At 48.1% G+C, this 19,130-nt stretch overlaps 1 long non-coding RNA gene across 2 annotated transcripts; it reads left to right on the top strand.

Annotated features, from left to right (window-relative positions):
• The first annotated feature begins 15,616 nt into the window (after nucleotides 1-15,616).
• Nucleotides 15,617-18,432, top strand: LOC104583619. Of its 2 annotated transcripts, XR_001406770.2 has the most exons (3): nucleotides 15,617-16,217; nucleotides 16,324-16,572; nucleotides 18,137-18,432. It is a non-coding gene; the product is annotated as an uncharacterized LOC104583619 (long non-coding RNA). The 2 variants fall into 2 exon arrangements; XR_002964564.1 differs by having other exon boundaries at nucleotides 16,324-18,432.
• Nucleotides 18,433-19,130: the final 698 nt, after the last annotated feature.

Genomic DNA, 19,130 nt, shown 5'->3' with positions numbered 1-19,130 from the left:
TTTGGGGTTGCGATGCCTATGTAAAACGTTTACAGCCAAATAAGCTCGAGCACAAATCAGACAAATGCTACTTCATTGGTTATCCCAAGGAAACAGTTGGGTATTACTTCTACCACCGCACTGAAGGCAAAGTGTTTGTCTCAAAAAACGGGGTATTTCTCGAGAAGGAATTTCTTACGTAAGAGGTGAGTGGGAGAATAGTTAGACTCAATGAAATAATTGGATCTTCGGCGTCAGATCACAGGGAAGAACTTTCGGAAGTTGTTCCGAAGAAAGTTCGTGTGACTGAACCGGAAGCAACTACATGTGATGTAGAAACTTCGGTCGACCAAGTACCTGAACCACGCAGGACAAGGAGAATTCGTCATGAGCCCCAGTGGTTTGAGAATGAAGTCTTCCTGGTGGAAACAGATGAACCTGCTGAAGCGACCGCCCCCGTACACGGGTTCGATCTCTGTGCTTTAGTGCTAGTCCCTGGATCGACTCACTAGCACACACAGTTTCAAGATGTAATATCATAGAACAAAGGTCTCAATATTACAACGAATCATCCAGAACTTTAAAGGTACTTACAATTCGCATAACCTCACGGGTTAGCTGGAAATAAAACAACAGTTTAGCAGCGGAAAGCGAAAGATACAAGGGCACATCAACACCACGGTGAGAGCGTGTTGGAATGTAAGCCCGTAACCCAAACATGCAGAATGTACATCTTACTCGTCGTCGGAGCTTCCTGCATCATTAAACGATGCAGCCACTAGGGTCAATGCATTGAATGTATTGGCAAGTTTCACCAGGAGTTATAACAGAACCTACCAAGTATATGCATAATGTGGCAAAGTGGAGTTCACGCTGTTTGCGTGGAAGCAGAACATAAATTACCCTACTACAAAGGAATGTTATAGTAATGTTAACTAATGGACACGGGGTAGACACACCCATGCTCCTATTAACCTAGAGTACATTGAAGTGGATTCTTCAAGTGCTCCTACCCTGTTCAACCCATTCATTTTATTTAAGAAATTGGAATGAGTGAGACTTTCCTTACAGCTCCACATCTAGTTGCTCAAATTGTCCGTTGCCGGGGACACGGCTAAGTCCTTAGTTTTGACGCTCTCGAGAGTTTGTACACATTCCCCACAAGAAACCGACGTGTTAATCCCTTGCTGTCCTCAGGGTAGAGTAGTAACAGCATCGATTACGAGATTTTCAGAAGTAATTCTCTAAACCACGAGAGAATCACGCTCCCCCTACACGGCTACCTCAGTACAATTCTTCGGATTTAGGTTCATACAACTTACTCTTGTCTCGCCAGAGCCCATATAGCATTGTGGTTGTACTAGAAGCTTCTAAATAGGAAACTAGTCCAGTCTCGGTTACCCCAGGTGGCATTCCACATTTGCAACGTAGGCGCTCCCTGAATCCACGGGAGAGACGTCCATGGACGATCCATTCCTGAATCCACAGGAACTCGACTCAGAGGGACCCATAGAAATGGACCTGACGTCGCTAATCCTCAAAATCCTCAAAGCAGCCCACCTAGGATGGTTCATTGAATTAGTTGTTTTGCCTTACATCTAACAAAAACATTTCATATAGCCAAAGGCATAACAATATCATAATTTAGTTATTTCCCCCACGATACTACCATAGCTTAGCATTCAACTACAATCGATGGCAATTTGGTAGCAAGGTAATGGCGAGGGTAAACTATACTACCTGGGATTTATAGCTAGCATAGAGGTATGAGTAATAGTCTTATCAATGCATCTCTACCAACAACACTAATGCATAAGTATTTTAAAACAACAATAATAATGGGATATGATCAAAGTGAACTTGCCTTGTCCAAGGTTGTGGTAGTTCTCGCACTCTTCGCAACAACAAGGAAAACACTCCACACAATCTAAAATAAGAAACACACACAATAAACACAACATCCAATACAAAAGCCATGCCATGATGCATATGCTATGATGATGCACACAAAGGATACTTCTCAAGTAAAAGTTTCGTTTCCGTTTTGAAAAGTTTTTCAAATGATTTGGATAGATTAAACAACATCAAAGTGGTAACTAATATGCAAGAAACATGGATAGGGTTTAAAACAAAAGATTATGCGGCTTTTGTAACATAGAGCAATATTTAACTTGTATGCCATGATTATACACAAAATAACTTCTTTTTTGGTCCTAATGGACAGAGAACAAGTTTAAGTAATTTTATAGCAAGCTAACATGCTCAAAACTATTTTGAAACAATTCATTTGAAATTTAAACCATAAACCACCATTCTGTAAATAGCTACTGTCTAAGTTATTCAAAACTGAGATTAAACAGTGCCAAAATGTTCTACACGTTGTGACGATTCCAGAAAGGTGTCGATCGTAAATTTTGGACAAACGGTTTAAAAGATATAAGGGTTTGAAGTTGTAGGGTCTTTTCTGCAAAAGTGCATTATCTAATTCGGCCGAATTAAAATAAATAAATTTTTTTCCACGTGGCAGCGTGGGATAGGCCGGGATCTAGGGTTCCTGCCGGCGGGGTTAGCTTGGCCAGGCGGAGCGGGAGGCGGAGGCGGGCGGGGTGCGCGGGCGGCTCTCGCGGGGCGGCCGGGCGCGGAGCAGCGCGCGGGCGCGGTTGGCGACCGGAGGTGGCGCGACGAGCGGGCGGCGGCCGGCGCTGAGGAAGATGGCCGGCGCGGGCGGCCGGAGGCGGCGGCGGCGGCCAAACGCAAAGGCGAGCACGTCACGGCGTTCGGGACGGGGAGAGGAGAGAGGCTAGGGGAGTGGCACGGGCAGAAGCTCACCGGAACGACGGCAAAACGCGAAGAACGGCGACGTCCGTGAAGAACTTTGGCGAGAAATTAAATCCTAACCGATGCGAAATTGGGCGAGCGGTTTGGGGGAATTGGTAGAGGAGTTCGGGGTCTTCGATATGACGCGCGGGGTTTCGGATTTGGTGGTTTGTGCGCGAAGAAATCGGAACGGATTCGTGGGCAGTTCGCGGGGCGTGCTCTGCATGGACTCCGGATGAGGCAGTTGGAGAAGATGACGCACGGGGTCCACCGGTCAGTGAGAGCGGGCCGGCCGGTTCGGGGCGGTTCGGTCCGGTTCGGTCCGGTTTGACCGGCCCGGTCCGGTTTGACCGGTTTTCCTTTTCTTTTATCTATTTTCTGATTTCGAACCTCAAAATTGATTCGGAGCTCCAAATCACTCCAAATAAAATGCAACAAAATTTGTAAAATCATATTTTCATATGACCTAAATTTTGGAACAATAATGTCCTCAAAATAAAATATTTAAAAATACATTTGCCTATAAAATGGCTTTTAAGCCCCTTAGGCTATCGAAACAAATTATTTTATTTTTTTAAATACTTTCAAAAGCCACATTATGGGATAGCTCTATATATGCATTAAATCCCTTTTTACCACGATACCCTATTGGGTTAAAATGCAAATACTCAAGAGCAAGATCAAAGCCCAAAATCAAATAAAAGCATTTTTGCAAAAGGGTTTTCTGGGCAAACTTTAGGGTTTTGAAAGTGATCAAATGCAAGGGTGATATGATATACAATGCATATGAAGAGTTTTCAAAATTGGGATTTTACACCTGCAAATTATGAAGAAGCTATGCCGGGCCCTGACTCCGAGAAATGGCTTAAGGCCATGAAATCCGAAATAGATTCAATTCATGAAAATCAAGTTTGGAACTTGGTGGACCCTCCAGAGAGTGTGAGACCTATTGAATGCAAATGGATCTATAAAAAGAAAACATACGCTCATGGAAATGTTCCGTCTATAAAGCTCGACTTGTCGCAAAAGGTTTTCGACAAATTCAAGGAGTTGACTACAATGAGACTTTCTCACCTGTAGCAATGCTAAATTTTGTTCGGATATTACTACCAATTGCTGCATATTGTGATTATGAAATATGGCAGATGGATGTCAAAATGGCTTTCCTTAACGGAAAATTAACCGAGGATGTGTATATGATGCCGCCCGAGGGTTTTGTTAATCGTAAGGATGTTGGTAAAGTATGCAAGCTTCAGAGATCTATTTATGGATTGAAGCAAGTATCGAGGAGTTGGAATCTTCGTTTTGATGAAGTGGTCAAAGGGTTTGGTTTCATCAAGAATTACGAAGAGGCTTGTGTTTACAAGAAAGTAAGTGGGAGCTCAATTGCATTTCTAATATTATATGTGGACGACATATTGTTGATTGGAAATGATATTCAATTTCTTAACACAGAGTCATTGAAAAATAGTTTTTTAATGAAAGACTTAGGCGAAGCAGCTTACATATTAGGTATCAAGATCTATAGGATAGATCGAGACGCCTGATTGGGCTTAGCCAGAGCACATACATAAATAAAGTACTAAAACGGTTTAGTATGGAAAGCGCCAAGAAAGGGTTCTTACCGGCTGCGCATGGCGTGACATTAAGCAAGACTCAGTGTCCTGTCGACATTGATGAGCGAGCACGTATGACGAAAGTTCCATATGCCTCGGCAATTGGTTCTATAATGTATGCCATGATATGTACAAGACCAAGCGTATCATTTGCTCTAAGTGTTACGAGCAGATATCAAAGCAATCCAGGCAAGGAGCACTAGAGCGTTGTTAAAAGTATTCTGAAGTACCTTAACAGGACCAAGGAAATGTTCCTGGAATATGGAGGTCATGACGAGCTCGTTTTAAGGGGTTACACCGATGCTGGTTTCATGACAGATCCAGACAACCTCAGGTCTCAATCGGGCTTTGTTTCACACTCAATGGTGGTGCAGTAAGCTGGAAGAGTTCTAAGCAGAATACTGTGGCGGATTCTACAACGGAGGCTGAATATATGGCTGCTTCTGAAGCGGCAAAGGAAGGTTATTGGATTAAGAAGTTCGTCACTGAACTGGGTGTGGTTCCCACAGCATTGGATCCTATGGAGTTGCATTGTAACAACAGTGGCACCGTGGCCCAACCGAAAGAACCAAGGTCTCATCAAAAGTCCAAGCGTATTGAACGTCGTTATCACATAATCCGGGATTTAGTTGAACGCAGAGATATTAAGTTATGCAAAATTCACACGGACCTGAATGTGTCAGATCCGATGACGAAGCCTCTACCACGAGCGAAACATGAGCAACACCGGGATGCCATGGGTGTAAGAGAACTTATGTAAAACTAGATTATTGACTCTAGTGCAAGTGGGAGTCTGAAGGGAATATGCCCTAGAGGCAATAATATTGTAATATTATATTCCCAAGTTTGCAATTGATGTTTATATTTCTATGCTATAATTGCAATGGTTCTTGAATGTGAGGTTCGGAGGAAAACTCATTTGCATGTGTGGAAACATAAACCCTAATTTAAAGGTCCCTAGTCACGCCTCTTTTACTAGCTTATATATAATTGATGATTCTGTTTTCCTGATCATGAGCATATGATGCTGGTTATATATGAGAGCACATTGTTGGTTGAACAATGGTGTTGGATTGACCCAACTAATAATATAACGAGAGATCACATCGATTACTTGTTATCAGTATTATTGTTATTGTTGTAATTATCATTATCCTTAGACCATGAGAATATCGTATGATATTTATATCGGAAGGATACTTTGGTGTTACCTATTGTTTCCCGTAATAGGGTTATCATGACGGTGATTTCCGGGTACTCTGGAAAGTATGAATTGACTCGATAGTTCAAGATTGGGATTTGCTCCTCTATCGGTGGAGAGATACACTTAGGGCCCACTCGGTACGACGATATCTATCACCGTCTGGCCAGACACAAGAATGCTATGATCATTGAGATATCGGAGTACGGAACGAGTTAAAAGTACAAAACCGGTAATGGGGATAACTAGGTCCAGGTGGAACAAGGGTTGGTTCACGGGCGCATCGGAAGTCTCACCCCGGGTTTTGTAAACGTATCGCGAAGCAAAGGGAAATGGTTTTTAGTAACAAATGGTCGGTCTAAAGTCTTCGTGGATGTGTAGTAATTATTGAGAGTGTCCAGGCTCTTTAAATAATTATTGACTAGGTCATAGCTACACATTTCCGAACCTACGCGGTCACACGCTTAACGATGAATGGTTATTTGAAGGTCTAGAGTTTAGAATTTGGTCGAGAGTTGAATACCGAAGTAGTTCAGAATGATGAGACATATTTTCTGGAGGTCTTAAATGTGATTAACGACGAATAGCCGGCCACCCTCCTATATAAGGAGGGGAGGGGTGGCCGGCAATAGGAGCACTCTCGCTAGTTGTCCTTTGCCCGTCAAGTCCGAGCTCTCTCCTCTAAAGTTTAGACGTCTAATTAGTAGATCGTCTACTTTCCGATCTAGTTTCTTCCGGCGGTTCTTCGTACTGGACGTCGAAGTGCTGCTGAACTATTCCTTCAGGACGTGTGGATACGTGTGGAGAGATTGTCCACTTCGATCTTGCGGGCGGATCGTTGTTCGTCTACTTCAAGCTTTCAGGCGCAGCAGATCGTGCGAGGAATATTCTCGTGGCTGGGAGGTATAACCTAGCTGCGGGAATGTGTTACAGGCTTCAACGACAATCTACTTCCACTACGGTTGTTGGTACGTGATCAACCTATCGCATCCGCATAGTGATCTTGGTTGATTCGTTCGTAGGAAACTTTTAAATTTTTGCCTACATTCCCCTTCAGAATTGCCCCGGAGGAAGGCTATGAGGGCGCTTTCCTATTTGTCGCCGAGGCTCGCACCGATGGAAATGGTGCGCGCCTCGTTGCCGGCATTCAGGGGCACCTTCTTGACCTTGGCACCCTCCTCCTTCAGCTTCACGCCCTTGCTGACGTGCGGGCTGGAGCGGGTGCTGCCCCCGGCATCCTGCCCGGGAGCGGCTCGCGCCTTCTTCTGTGCAGGTTGCTCGCCCGCAAGTGGATCCTCGTTCCCGGCAACGTTGTAGTCACCAGAATCCGCCACTGCGGAGGTCCTTCTGACCTCGCCCACGCACCAAGGGGCGTCCTTCAGGTCGCACTTGATGGAGAAAACACCGTACGTTGAGGGCATCTTTATCATGCCATAGGCGCAATGAGTAGCCGCCATGAACTTGATCAGCGCCGGCCAATCAATAATCCCGTTGTACAGCAATGGTGTGTGAGCCACGTCGAAGACAACGTGCTCAGTCCGAAATGCTTCCCGGGACCCGAAAGTCATCAGGAGCGTGATTCCCCCCATGGGCTGCACCACTCCGGGGTTGATCGCCCGGAACGGGTCGGTGGGCTTCATCTGCTCCAGAGGCAGCTAAAGCTTTTCCACCCACTTGGCGGACACGAGGTTAAGGCTCGCCCCGTTGTCCACCAGAACCTTGGTCACCATCACGTTGTTTATGATCGGTGACACCACGAGGGGAGTACCCTTGATCCCAAGGGACGAATCGGATGATCGTCCGAGTTGAAGGTGATCGGCACGTGCGACCACCTCAACGGCTGTTGCGCCTCCATGCTGGGGAGGAGGGCGCAGACCTCACGAGTGAGCCGCTTCACGGCGGCGTGAGACATGAGAGTGTATGCCCCCCATGGATGCAGGCGACGTCGTGGGGCTCCTGGAAGCCGGGCTCGTCGGCGTCGTCGCTGCAATTGTCCTCGCGCTGCTCGGCGCGAGGCTTGTCAAGTCCCTGGGGAGGCGGTCCTTGCCGCCGCGGGCTTGACCGCGACCCCGCTGGCCATGCCCCGGCCTGCTCCGTTGCGGGGGTTGTTCGGGCAGTCTCGTGAGAGGTGCCTGATATCCCGGCTGTTGAAGCAGGCCCCGGCAACACGGTGCTCCTCGTGGCGCTGTTCGCGCTTCTCCTTGATGGTTTGGAGAGTGCGGCAGTCCTGGGCGTCGTGGGTGGCTTTGGTGTGGATGGGGCAGCGCGCGGCCGTCGCCGGCTTGCTACCCGATGCTCCAGCCGACGCCGCCTTCTTGGTGGGCCTTTGGAGAGCCCCCGGTTCCGCGGCAAGCACTTTCTTCCCGCCGCGTCTCCGGGAGCCCTTCTTCCCGGAGCCCTCGGGTGGGTTTGCTGCCGCCTTGGCGGCAAGCTCGGGCGCTAGGCGCCCTTCCTCGGCCATCGCGCACTTGTGCGCGAGAGCATAGAGATCCCTGGTAGTCTGGATCCGGTGCGTATTCAGCTTCTCACGCATCTTCAGGTCGCGGACGTTGATGGCGTACGTGTTGATGATGGCGGCCGCTTCCGCCTCTGGGATGGAGTAGGAGATGTTGGAGAACCTGTTGGTGAAGTCCCGCAATGTCTCCCCCGGCTTCTGCACCACCGTGTGCAGCTCCGCCATGGTTCCCGGGCACTTGTAGCCACCCCGGAACGCGTTCCCAAACTGCTCGCGCAGGTCAGCCCAGGAGGCAATGGACCCGGCAGGCAGGTTGAGCAACCAGGTCCTCGCTGATCCTTTCAGGACCATCAGGAACCAGTTGACCCTGACCTTGTCGTCGGCACCGATAGCATGTATGCCCAACGTGTAGGTCAGGAGGAAGTCCTTGGGTTCAAGGTCCCGTCGTACGTCCCGAGCGTTGGCGCTCGGAACTTGCGGGGCCATGTCACCCAGCGCAGCTCGCGGGAGAACGCGGTGCAGCCATCATCGGCGCCCATGGGAGCATCTTCCTGCTTCTCTGGACGCTGGCGCTCTATCTCGTGCCGGCGCCGGTGTTGCAACCGCTGGAGGAGATCTTCTTGCTGGCGGGCGTTCACGACGCCTCGCGCGTCACCTGGCATGACAGTCGGTGACGAGTCCGAGTAGCCCTCGAGATCCTCGTCGTCTTGTCCTCCCGGGGGTGGAGGATCCTCTCCATGTCCTGAGGCGCGGGGTCTGTCTCCGCGTCCCGGGTTCTGTCCCCCACCTTGCGGCTGTTGGGCAACGAGCGTGAGGAGCACGTCCAACTCCACACTCCACACGTCATGCGCCAGCGTACCTTGCGGCGGCTCGTAGCGCACCATGACACGCGCGGGAATGATGGCTTCCTCCAGGGTCTGGGCGGGAGGCTGCCGGTTCTCAGACCTGTTGCCATTCGCCCGGTCACCCGGTGCCCATGGGTGGGAGGGCCGAGACCCTGCTAGCATCAAACGCGACGCGCTGTGGTCATGACGCAGCTGTTGTTGCGCGTCCTCAGCCTGCGAGTGAGCTTGCTGGCTGGCACGTGCGACGCTGAGGCCACCCGTGCGGCTGGCTCCAGCGCTAGGCGCCGCAGGCCCCCTCGGACGGTTGTCCATCGACGCCCGAGGAGGTGGCGGTGGCAGCTGTGGTTGTTGACGTTGAGGGGACTGGTCCCCTTGACCTTGCGACACCCGCACGGCGTCGTTGGATCGAGTGCACATGGCCAGCGTGTCACGCAAGTCGACCCAGGGCTCATCTACCTTCTTGGGCGGCATGGCGAGCTGACGTAGACGATGTCGTTGGTGAAGAAGCCGATAACGCCGGCGGTCACCCGAAGTTCTCTCCACACACCCCTACCTGGCATGCCAGATGTCGGAGCACGGGTTTGTGGCACCAGGGATGTTGGGCACCCCGTTTTTGTTCGGTGAGCGGCAAGGCGAGCGCTCCAGCGATCACCGGTGTGACGTAAGACACGAAGTGTAGACGCTCGGATTTACCCAGGTTCGGGCCACCCGAAGGTGTAACACCCTGCGTCCTGCTCTTTGTTGTATTCATGAATTTGTGTGTTCTTACAGATTGCCCCGGGGGGTTCCTGGGTGGGCTACTTGTTCTTCTAAGGAATACTCTACGAATGGATGCAATGCTACTTGTTACTGACTAGGGTTCGAACCCTTTGATCGATGGCATTGGTCCTCCTTTTATAAACAAGGGGATACCACCGATGCATGCAGCGTGACACGTTAACTACACGCGTGTCATTGCCACAAATCTTACTCTATTGTAGATCCACGCTGGGCTTCATGCAGCGACCAGGCCACTTTGCATTGTAGGTAAAATCTTTCTTAGGGTAGCCGCTCTAGACTTATTCGGCAAGACTAGCCCTACCGATGTGACTCCTGTCGGTGCATTAAATGCACTGCGTCCGCTGTCTAGTCTTATCTCCACTGTTCCGCCGGCCCCACCTGCAACCCTCAAAGCTCCAGTACCCGGGAGGTGCCCCGGTACCGTTGCCCGGCAAGTTGCGGGGGAGCGAGCTGGTAGCTTCCCGGTTTCGCTCTTCCCGGAAGCCGGCTTAGCGGGGTCTCGTCAGTTGTGACCCACGCGTCCCGTACCAGTGGGACCCCGTAGGCCACCGGTGTGACACGAGGCGTTGGAAAGTTGCATCGGCGTTTCACAAACCAAAAGTCATCCTGCGATAGCAGGATGCCCTTAGCCGGCAGCCCCGAGGAAAAGCTTCAGGCAAATCCTTTGCCGGGGTATTAGTGCCTTTGGGGGAGGCCCTGGGCCTCAGGCAAAGTGAGCCTGCTGCATCCTGAGCTGACAGGCCTGACTCCTGCCATTCGAAACCTATAACCACACGCAGGATTTCTGGGAGGAGTGTCCTACTCACTGAAAGCAATGCAAATTAAACAAATTAAGGAAAGAACAGGGAGGAAGGCTCCATGATCACTCACACCTCACTACCTCATCTTGGTAGCTAACTGCACGAGTGGGTGTGAGGACTTGTTAGTTGTAAAATAAATTTGAAGTGTGTGTTTTTCTACCGCTGCCACAATATTTGATGTGATTGCCATTAATAAATGAAAACCATTAAATGTACTTGCTGGACGAAAGGTGTTCACTTCATCTGCTGTAAATAGACAATGTTTTGTACATAGATACAATGCAATCTCTAATATGTAATTTTGACTAATAAATTTTATATGATAAATTCATTTACACCTTATTTGGACGTAGACATTGGGCCTTGTTATTAGACATTGGCATCGCAAAAGTCCTCAATACCAATATTCAAGGTGTTTGGCTGACTTTGATATTCATCTGTGGCATGCATTCGGGCTCAATATTCCACTCCAGCCCATCAGGCAAAACGGCGTCCAAGCCAATGTCGAGGTAAAACGCTCGACATCCTATGGTATTCGGGATTTCCTTGTTCCATCGAACGACACCCGAGCTCGACTCCTCGCGGGCGCAAGTTATTTTTCCCTTCTTCCTTCTAGTTTATATTACATTTTTTTATGACAAATCCTCCTATTTATTATTATCCCCAGATTAAATATGAATATTTTTCTAGATAAATAGACAAAAGCTAGAGAAGTTTGGCATCCTGTTTTCTATATTTACGAACAAAGGCACATAAGTATAATCATCAGGACTCAGATATATTATAACTGAAAAGTAGGAGCGCTGCTAACTTTTTTAGAGCTCTTTTACGGTACCCCAGATTAATGTGAATTTTCCATCCGTTGATCTAACGGTATATATTAGTTGCTATACTCAATACTCGAACTTAGATGTGTGCATCGTCATTTCAAAGAAAATGGAATATCAAGAATCTTATCTATATCTATACTATTTTATAATTTGCAGTCGGCGTCCGCCCATCCGTCGTCCGTTGTTCACTTAAAAAAAACCAGCCGCATCGGGCTGCTTCCTCCCACCCCCACACCGGAAACATGAGCAACTAAAAAACAAATCCCACGATTAGCGTAAAGCCTTCTGTCGCTAGCAATCCAGTAAACAAACAAGAATCCAATCCTTCCGTCCCTAGCCATCGGGTCAAACAAAAATCCCGCAATATCCACACGCCGTACGGTTCCTATTTCCGAAAACAGACACACACATAGTCGTCCTCCTCCCGCGGAAATGACCGCGCCCTATGCCGCCGCCGCCTTCCCCCTTGAACGACGCTGACTCCGCCACCGCTGCACCAACCCGTTGCGCATCTTCACTGTCGACCCAGCACCCTCCGTCTCATTCAACCGCCGCTTGTCTGCCACCGTCGAGCCACACCACCCCTGACGCCGCTGACCCTCTCCGCCGGCGCATAACCCGTCCGGGGCTGCTTGAATCGGATCGACGGTGCACATGGTCAAGGAGCTCCGCCGCCTCCTGCGACCGCCGTCATCGTCGCCACCGGCCGCTGGATTCGCAGGTTGCGCCACCACTAGAATTTGATGCAAAAATTTGATTCGCCGGCCGCTGGATCGACGATGCACGTGGCAAGAATTTGTTTTCAAATGTAGTATTTTTTATTTTGTTATTCCATTGCAACGCACGGGCAAGAGCCATATGGTGGTGGTACGTCATACCTCAAGCCAGCCCCTCATAACTTACGAATGGGACCCACTTCCCAGCGCCTCCCCTTTAGAAAAAACGGATTCAGTTCTTCTTGTGTCACCGGCCACCGAACCAACCTCAGCCCCGGCCCTTGCCCTTCGCCGGCCTCATTCGTGTGGAAGTCTGGCCGTTGCCGTTGTGGATCCTCCAGACACTCCATCATCCGTGGTAGCCAGGAAGGGGTAGCGAGCGGGAAGGGGAGAAAGGATGTCCATGGCGCCGGCGAGTTTCCGGGCGGTGCGCTCTGACGGATCAGGCACAGCCGCACAGGCTCCCTACCCTTGTCCCCCTTTCTTTCTTAATTGCGGACGACGACACAACCATGGAGCCCCGGCTCACCTCCGTCACCGGCTCTGCGGCGCCCGAGAGCTCACCTCCGACACCGGTCAAATCTCCACCGCCACCAGTGCCAGTGAGTTTGTTGCTGCCACCGATGAAATCTCCTCCACCGCCCGCTCCAGTGAGCTCTCCCCCTCCACCACTGCCGCCACAGCCCTGGCCTATACAATTGATCAGAAGGCTCTTGTAATGGTGTTAACATTAGCCATGAGGATCGCAGAAAATGAAGATGTAAAACTTTCTGAAAATTTGGGTGCTGGTGTGCTGAATTGCCGCACTGCTGCTGTTGCTCAAGCTGAGAATGGCTTCTTAATAGTTGAAGAAGATATGGATGACAGGCTGGACTAAGTTTCAGACTTTCAGTTGGGTCCTGCGTTCTGGTTGTACTGCTTCAGGGAACAGATTTGTGCATTCTAAATCTTGGGGATAGTCGAGCTGTCATGCCATGTGCAGAAATGGACACAGTGAAAGCTATTCGATTGACGGAGATCCACTCACTTGAAAATCCGTTGGAGTACCAAAAACATTTAGCTCACCATCCTAATGATTCAAAAGTTGTGATGGGCAACAAAATAAGAGCGAAGCCGTGCTTTTGGAGTTGGATATCTAAAACAGGTAGGGTATTATACCTTAACATGTGAAGAAATCCACACCATTCTTACACTAGTACAAATCAGGCTATCAGTGTCGGTCAAAAAAGGCTATCAGTGGCGGCCAGCTCACACGCCACTGACTTCTGGCCATTTAAAAAATCTAGGTCCAAAATCCCCCACTGATAGGTCAGGTCATCGGTGGCGGTCACATAGCACCCGACACTGATAGAATTTTCTCCATTTAAAAAAAAGTAGGCCATAGGCCCGCACGCGATGAATCATCAAATCAATCAAAAGTCAATTAATTATTCAAAAATCGATGAATTAATCCACAAACCGATCAATTAATCAACAACAATCTGGATTCAACAAGTCGCATTAAAATGAAATCACAAATTGTTGGCCGTCGCCGCACCCGTACAGCGGCGTCGTCCTATAGTGATACGCCTTCGAGGAATGATGGCTTGCAGCGGCCTAATCTCCACAGCGGCGGCGAGCTCATTGTCAAAGAGAGAGAGAGAGAGAGAGAGAGAGAGAGACAGAGAGAGAGATCTGATCAGGTTACCTTTCGGTGTGAATTATTTCAAAAAACTAACCTAGCTTCTTCTCCTTCCAACCTGGGATGAGGAAGCTCGCCTCGCAGCGACCATTTGCCGTTGGTCGGCTCTCATCTGTCTAGGGCGACACGCGGAGGACGTACTGGAGCTCAGCGTTGTTCTCCACGTCGTCGTCGTCGATGAGGGGGCACCGGCCACGGGATGAGGAAGTGACGTCGTCCTCGTACCGGGGCCACTTTGGTGGAGGCGAGTGGTGGCGACGTCCGGCCAAGCTCATGGAGCATTGGCCGACGGAGGCGAGGAAGATAGCGCGCGCCCACGGCGGGTGGCGGATGGCAGAGTTGAGGACGGTGCACCCACGGCGACCTGCCGAGCTCTTGGCCGGTTGAGGCGGCCGTTGTCCTTGGCCATGGCCGGAGCTAGCTACTGAGAGATAGAGTGTGTGTGTGGGTAGAGGGAGAGAGATCGCTAGCTATAGGAGAGAGATGTGAGCAAGGCGAGTCTTGTTCATCTGCACGGGAATATATAGCCATGTAGGGAGAGAGTAGTGGAAAGAGGAAGCGGCCGGGAAGAGGAAGCATAAGTTAATTGAGTGCGAACGGGTGCACGCGCGCGAGCACATTGCTCGTGATACCAAGAGTCTATCGATATACCTCTGATGTTTGTTTCCTCAAAATACGTCAGAGGGTGTAAGTGCTCAGTTAATTCGAGCGGAAAACGAAGGAGTTTGTATACCTCTGACCTGTGCTCCCACCGTACTCGTAAGAGGTGTGTCAAAGCTGACGTTTTCTCGCGTTGGAAGGGTCAGAGATGTGGCTAACTCTTTGACGCTCCTTGGACTGAAACGTCAGCTTTAGCTTAGGGTTTTCTGTCTCCTTTGTGTCGCCTGTAAAAGACCCTGAAGCGGTCGTCTTAGGAAATAACAAACTTCATCACCTATAGGGAGCGTTCGTAGACGTAGTCACGGCCGACCACCTTTCCACCATGTCCGGTTGCTGCCTCGCTGTCGTAACATGCATGTTGCCTCATCCACTTCTTCTTTGACTCTGGAAGCTCAACCTTGCTGAGATCTGATCAAACTCCAACACCATCAGCTTGTCGTCTTTTTCGTAAGAATCCCATCTGCTAGTCGTCTTTCTCGTAAGAATACGGAGGTGTTCAAGTAAAAAATGGTGATGTGCTAGTCGTCTTCTAAATGCGAACATAGAGAGTTTTTTTACATGTCAAAAATAACGAATTAGGTAGTAGCGGTAGAAATGAAGTGTCGGAAGTGTGCAAATTCTCTGACGTTTTTCCCTGGGAAGTGTCAGAAATATATTGTTGGTGCAGCCTTCTGGAAGCCACCTATGACACTCCTTATAAGGTGTCGATCACATTGAACTCTTCCGAGCAGAGACAAGTAGCGAACGGTCTTTTTTAATTACTAGTAGTATCATATTTTCCGGGGCTTGTAAAGATCCAAAAGTTTCTCCTAAATCTCAGATAAAAGTTTGAGTAACGGTTGCCTTTTGAGCTTGAAAACGGACAAGTGGTTCAGGAGCAATGCAAGACAAAAATAGTGACCTCGGGACAAAAAGGTGGAGTAATTAATTACTACCTACCTTGTGGAATAAGATACATCTATTACGGCCGGGGGTCTATTCGAATTGTGGTGAGTTTGCTTGTCACTTTCACTAATACTGTAGCGGGACTGTAGCGGGACGCTGTAGCTGGAATGTGTGTGCTGTGCTGAGGAGTGCATGCACGCTGACTCGTGTCCCATGAGCTGTCCGTTGGAGTCTTCTCGAGTGCGTGTGCTGGCGCTCTTCGGGTCGGTACTTTTGGTTCCGGTGTCTTCCTCTGTTCACTATTTATAGGTGCGTTATGTGCGATGCTGCGATATATGGCATTGGGGTCTGGTTATCGAACGAGCTGCCGCGGCCCCTCCAATCCGCGGCTCGCCGGTAAGCCGCCTCGGATTCCAATGTCTCCACACGCCCGAGCTCCGTCCATGTATGAAGAATACATCCCACTCGACCCCGTCCTACGCCTCGCTCCCGGACGGTCGCCGCCGCCGGCGACAGTCGTGCGTGACGAGGAAGAAGAGCGAGTGGGATGGGGCGCTTGGCGGCGGCTCGGGAAGGAAAACGAAGAGAACTACACAGCGGCTAGGCGGGAGGAGGCGACGCCACCTCAGGATCGGGAGGGGAACCGGTGCGGCGGGCGGCTGCAGGCGGGAGGCGGGAGGCCGAGGCGAGTTGAAAAGTCGTGGGGAAAGAGTAAACGGAGAATCCAAGTGGAAATGACGCGGACAAAGCTCCCCCCGCCCTCCACCACGGCGGCTGTCTCTCTGCCCGTCGTCGACCTCTCTCTCTGCCGCTACGAAGTCCGCCGCGCCGTCTTCGACGCCAGCAAGGGCCTCGGCTTCTTCCAGGCGGCGGCCATCTCCCTGCCCGCCGTCGACCTCTTCCTAGACCGCGACGAGCTAGGTCCGCCGCATCGTCATCGATGCCCGGCAAGGTTAGGTACCCAAAAATCATAAAGGGTATCATCCTCAATTAACTAATTAATTAGTACTTAACTGATTAAGTTATGTGTGTGTGTGCGCGCGCGCACGCGTGTGCAGGTGCTGTACCATGGCGTGTGTGCTGAGGCGATGCGGGCCATGAGGAGATGTGCGAGGAGTTCGGCGGAGGCCTCGACTGGGTTGTGAAAGGACGGAGAGCACGCAGCTTGGAAACAGTGGCACCGAGCGTTGGGGTCGGCGACAATCTAGGAGATGAGGCTGGCCGCAAATCGATCTGTTCATCCCTCTCTCTTAGAATCACTAAGAGAGGGATCTAACAGCAAGTTCAGAGGAAGAATACTTTGTCCGGTATCCAATTCCAAATATTCTGAACACCCACCAACTCTGAACTTACATGATTCCTTGTTTTGTTTTTCTTCAATTATCTGTGTAGAATATTGGTAGATATATACCAAGTGCCATCTTGGAAATTGCTTCTATTTTCCAGATATTCAGAACATAGCTTACCCTCTAATTTTGGTAGATAACAAACCGTGCCTGCAGTAAAACTTTGTGAGTGTATTAGTTACACTGTTACAGCTAGATTAGCATCCATATAAAGTTAAGATGAGCAGAATGGCTTGGTGTATGTTGTTTAGTTTTGACTATTTTTTTATCTTGCAAGTGTAGATGTAATGATTTATGATCTGATATGTCCTATGTAGGAGAAGAAAAGGGAACCGAAAACATATATAAAGGCTTAGCTCTACTTTATTGTTTTTTCTCTACAAGAGTACCTATTTTTATTTATTTCAGGAACTTCAAAAGTTCCTTTTTCTCATGCTTAATATTTATGTATGTTCCTAATTTGGTGAAATGATAACAAGAGTAGGTATAGCTAATGAATATTGGATATGTGGACTGCTCTGGTGCATAAATCTGATGCTTGGATCCAGGTGTTTTGATTCCATTATGGTATTCAGATAAACCGAAGTAAATGCTACCAGTAACAATTCACACTTAAGTATGTGACATCTTGATTGTAGTAGTTCACACGCACATCCACCCCGACAGAACATATTGTGTTTTTTCATTAGAAGAAGGCGGACAAGCATATATTAGCAGGTAGTTTCAACAAAGAAATTAGAGCAGTTATGCGTCTGGTTAAAAGTTTGGTGGTAAAGCCCTGATACACCAGACTATGCAGACATGCAGTGGTATTAACTGTTTGGTTGTTAATAAAATTAATAGTGTAATATATTCATCACTGTTATGTAGACCTGATTTAGTTCCTTTTTTGTTCCGTTGTTGACTATGCCCAACATATATACCAGTTTACGAATAGAATCTTGTTCAGTGTAACAAAGCAATGCTCCATAATTTTTACCCATGCTTTTTTTTCCTTGAGTGCATAAGAAGGTTGCCACTTGAGCAAGCATGTGGCAGTACATATTGGTTTGCCATGTGTTATACTGAATGCTACATTGTGAGCTATAATTGATAATTAGCTTATCTTGCCACTAAGTGTCAGTACATTATTGCAATAGTAAGAAAGCAATGCCCTCCTTAATTCTGTATAGCATGCATGTGGCTTGCAAAGTTACAACATTGTATCAGTCTCGCAGCTATCCTGTTGCAGGTTACAACATTGGTTTGGATGAAGTTCCAGTTAGTAGTACAATCCCTAAAGACATGGGTTGAGGGTTACTAACATACTAGGATATCATTGCTCTAAGAAAGATGAATAAAAAGTGAAATTCATGTTTGAAGTACACTTGCTTTGATGGATTCTTATTTCTTAACGAATGCTACTGTACTCCAATCAATACTGTTCATTAGCAGCACCTCATGTCAATCAACTACTGTACTCATGATGCTTTTACATGTAAAACACTATAATTTGTGTTGACTATTCCAATGGTTTTTCATGTAGAATGTTCTGATGTGGAGTGGTCCAAAGAAAGCACGAGAAGGTGAAGATAAAGAAGCAAACCAGCTCGGCATAGCTGGAGCCTGGATCAGGAGGGTTCAAAGTCTAAAACAACATAGGGGCATGTTGGGCACTTTGGGCTTGGGCTGTACTTTCCAACCATGTGTTGAGTTTTGAGCTGTGATGTACTCCTCTCTCTGTGTCATATTAAGTGACTTTTTACTACATGTATTTAAATGACTTTCTATTACATGTATCTAAAAGTTTTTTAGACATAAATGCATTCATATTTGATTAAATTTGAGTCACAAATTTGTCTCACTTAATATGTAATATGAGACGGAGACAAATTTGAGTATATGAGACGGAGGGTTGGTGCCCTCCTCTAATTTCCATCGACATAGGAAGTCATCATGAAGGCGGGATATGTTTCGGCAGGAAAACTTTGATAAGGAATGAAGGAGCCTGCTTATGATGACTGTAGCAAATCTATCGTTTCATTATATTTAATCTCTATAAGATTATTATGTGATGTTTTCTATTCTATTGAACACATTTTGGCATAGAAAATGGTTTGGCCTATCCAATCGTGTGTTCACTTCAGTGCAGGTCACTGTTTCTGTTAACCAGAAAGGTTCACCGATTACTACTCCATTCATAACAAGTGTCGGCCCGTTCATTCATTTCATAACAAGTGTCGGAGGTTTAATATAATATCAGTACAACTTTCTACTAAACCCCGACACTTCTTATGGATAGGTAGTATGAGATATTCAGGGTATTTTTGTCACAGTTTGTGGACAATTCATGTTTATGGATAGGTAGTATGAGATATTCAGGGTATTTTTGTCACAGTTTGTGGACAATTCATGAAGTATACTTCGTCATGTGTATAATTTAGCTCATGCTTATTGAATAATTTTATAACTAAGTTTTTGTGACCGTTTCAAATGATATATATCGTAAAATAAACATGTCATGGCCGGTTTATTGAATT

The sequence above is a fragment of the Brachypodium distachyon genome, chromosome 3 (genome assembly GCF_000005505.3).
Source record: "Brachypodium distachyon strain Bd21 chromosome 3, Brachypodium_distachyon_v3.0, whole genome shotgun sequence".
Taxonomy (NCBI): domain Eukaryota; kingdom Viridiplantae; phylum Streptophyta; class Magnoliopsida; order Poales; family Poaceae; genus Brachypodium; species Brachypodium distachyon.
This window is presented reverse-complemented; position numbering and strand designations above follow the sequence as displayed.